Raw genomic sequence first — 3,026 nt, 5'->3', positions numbered from 1 at the left:
TATATTGTTAGAAACCGTCTATATTACAGTGATATCACGTCGAAAATCGTCTAGGACCGATAGGGAAAAAGTTTCCTCTTGGCGGTGGGACTTAGAAAAATTTTCGTCGAACGTCCGACGGAGTAGCACATCCGTCCATTATTTGCTAATAACTCGATAAATAATAATTGTAGCGAGTTTGGTGTTATGATATATATTGTTAGAAACCGTCTATATTACAGTGATATCACGTCGAAAATCGTCTAGGACCGATAGGGAAAAAGTTTCCTCTTGGCGGTGGGACTTAGAAAAATTTCCAGAGTTTTGTCGACGGAGTAGCACATCCGTCCATTATTTGCTAATAACTCGATAAATAATAATTGTAGCGAGTTTGGTGTTATGATATATATTGTTAGAAACCGTCTATATTACAGTGATATCACGTCGAAAATCGTCTAGGACCGATAGGGAAAAAGTTTCCTCTTGGCGGTGGGACTTAGAAAAATTTCCAGAGTTTTGTCGACGGAGTAGCACATCCGTCCATTATTTGCTAATAACTCGATAAATAATAATTGTAGCGAGTTTGGTGTTATGATATATATTGTTAGAAACCGTCTATATTACAGTGATATCACGTCGAAAATCGTCTAGGACCGATAGGGAAAAAGTTTCCTCTTGGCGGTGGGACTTAGAAAAATTTTCGTCGAACGTCCGACGGAGTAGCACATCCGTCCATTATTTGCTAATAACTCGATAAATAATAATTGTAGCGAGTTTGGTGTTATGATATATATTGTTAGAAACCGTCTATATTACAGTGATATCACGTCGAAAATCGTCTAGGACCGATAGGGAAAAAGTTTCCTCTTGGCGGTGGGACTTAGAAAAATTTCCAGAGTTTTGTCGACGGAGTAGCACATCCGTCCATTATTTGCTAATAACTCGATAAATAATAATTGTAGCGAGTTTGGTGTTATGATATATATTGTTAGAAACCGTCTATATTACAGTGATATCACGTCGAAAATCGTCTAGGACCGATAGGGAAAAAGTTTCCTCTTGGCGGTGGGACTTAGAAAAATTTCCAGAGTTTTGTCGACGGAGTAGCACATCCGTCCATTATTTGCTAATAACTCGATAAATAATAATTGTAGCGAGTTTGGTGTTATGATACATATTGTTAGAAACCGTCTATATTACAGTGATATCACGTCGAAAATCGTCTAGGACCGATACGGAAAAAGTTTCCTCTTAGCGGTGGGACTTAGAAAAATTTCCAGAGTTTTGTCGACGGAGTAGCACATCCGTCCATTATTTGCTAATAACTCGATAAATAATAATTGTAGCGAGTTTGGTGTTATGACATATATTGTTAGAAACCGTCTATATTACAGTGATATCACGTCGAAAATCGTCTAGGACCGATACGGAAAAAGTTTCCTCTTAGCGGTGGGACTTAGAAAAATTTCCAGAGTTTTGTCGACGGAGTAGCACATCCGTCCATTATTTGCTAATAACTCGATAAATAATAATTGTAGCGAGTTTGGTGTTATGATATATATTGTTAGAAACCGTCTATATTACAGTGATATCACGTCGAAAATCGTCTAGGACCGATAGGGAAAAAGTTTCCTCTTGGCGGTGGGACTTAGAAAAATTTTCGTCGAACGTCCGACGGAGTAGCACATCCGTCCATTATTTGCTAATAACTCGATAAATAATAATTGTAGCGAGTTTGGTGTTATGATACATATTGTTAGAAACCGTCTATATTACAGTGATATCACGTCGAAAATCGTCTAGGACCGATACTTAAAAATTTTCCTCTTATTTGTGGGACTTAGAAAAATTTTCAAAGTTCGGTGAATTATGAAAAGTTGGTTATTTTGTGTAAAATAATATAGAAATGTTAAAATTTATTATATTTTGTGAAAAAAATTTTTATACTTTTTTCGCTCTAAGTTCCAACAGCCCCGCCGGGAGGTCTGTTGCCGCGGCGGTTTGCGGCCATAAGCGCGCGTGCTATTGACCGCGCGGCGCCGGCGTCCCGGCCGGCCGTTCGGTATCTATAAGAGAGTCGACGGTTCGGTCGAGTCGGTCGGTGCAGCGCGCGTCTGTGGCTATTCTACGATCTCGGTCGAGAAGCAGTCATGGGCGCCTCGAGACTTCGGTCTTGACTGTTTCGTACCGTGCTTCGTATCGAATTATTCTCTACACAGCATTGCCACGGGTCGGTGTCCTAGACCGAATGGCCCTTATGTGGCGAGCCTTCCCTTAGTGGAGGTTGGTGACTTGTATTCACTTTTGTGTTTACTCGTACTAACTGAGCATCGACTCTTATGTCCGAGCGACTAAGGTATGAAAAAGAGAAAATAGAATTAAAGAGAAAAAAATTTCTGTCTTTTAAAGACAGAATAAAGAGAAAAATTCGTTAAATAATAGAGGTGTCCTACTTCGTTTATGCCCAGCGCGAGCGGATGGCATCGATTTCTCGCAGTCCAGCATGCGTCCTGTCCGCGCTTCCTCGGCACTTGTGTCGATTTTGTCCAGCGCAGTGGTTACGTGCTTCCGCGAGAGATGGATGTTCTGAGCTATACGCGCCTCCACGATTGGTCAAACCATGTTATTATATGAAACGAATGTATGAAACTTGTTTCAATAAGATATTTATAAGAAAGTTGAAACAAGTAAAATATCTGAACAAGATAAGATATTTATAAGAAAGTCTTGTTCAAGATATACGTATAAAATTGAGAAACCGAGAACGCAGAGGAGGAGGAGGTATATTTGAAAAGGAATTTGTTCGAGGTTGAATATTTATAGAGAAGAGAAGATATATGTATCTCGTGCAAAAGGTTCTCTGAGAATTTGCACGAGTATAAAATATATATATGATTGGAAGAAAAAGTGTCGTCGACCTGTCTCGAAGAGAGCTGGCGGCGAAGACATTCGAAAAATTGTCGAAGCTCCCTGGTTGATCCTGCCAGTAGTCATATGCTTGTCTCAAAGATTAAGCCATGCATGTCTCAGTACATGCCGCATTAAGG

General features: G+C 39.8%; 1 non-coding gene across 1 annotated transcript in view; it reads left to right on the top strand.

The window, feature by feature from the left end:
* Positions 1-2,946: 2,946 nt before the first annotated feature.
* Positions 2,947-3,026, top strand: part of LOC143365131 (small subunit ribosomal RNA) — a 1,919-nt gene continuing 1,839 nt past the window's right edge. The window contains exon 1 of the ribosomal RNA XR_013084493.1: positions 2,947-3,026. This exon is cut by the window's right edge and continues 1,839 nt beyond it. This is a non-coding gene — a ribosomal RNA (small subunit ribosomal RNA).

The sequence above is a fragment of the Halictus rubicundus genome, unplaced genomic scaffold (assembly GCF_050948215.1).
Source record: "Halictus rubicundus isolate RS-2024b unplaced genomic scaffold, iyHalRubi1_principal scaffold1364, whole genome shotgun sequence".
NCBI lineage: Eukaryota > Metazoa > Arthropoda > Insecta > Hymenoptera > Halictidae > Halictus > Halictus rubicundus.
The sequence above is the reverse complement of the archived record's forward strand: the minus strand, read 5'-3'. Positions and strand labels throughout refer to the sequence as shown.